Below are 246 nucleotides of genomic sequence, written 5' to 3'. Positions count from 1 at the left end.
CGTGATAGCAAGTGCCAGTCCTTCCCAAGATGCAGGGCTGTCCACCGAGGAATTCTGGGTAAGGAGAATTACAAAAATTATTTATACTTTATTACGAATTCGACAGAGTTGAGAAAATATGCTTTTGGACTTCTTGGGGTGGGGGAGGGGGAGCGATTCAACCTTTAGTCCCCTCTTTCCCCTACTATGGACGCATTAAATTTGATTATTTCGTATATAAATGAATACAGACTGATAGACTGAAAG

Source organism: Penaeus monodon, chromosome 22 (genome assembly GCF_015228065.2).
Source record: "Penaeus monodon isolate SGIC_2016 chromosome 22, NSTDA_Pmon_1, whole genome shotgun sequence".
NCBI classification, from domain to species: domain Eukaryota; kingdom Metazoa; phylum Arthropoda; class Malacostraca; order Decapoda; family Penaeidae; genus Penaeus; species Penaeus monodon.
Note: the sequence above shows the minus strand (reverse complement) of the source record.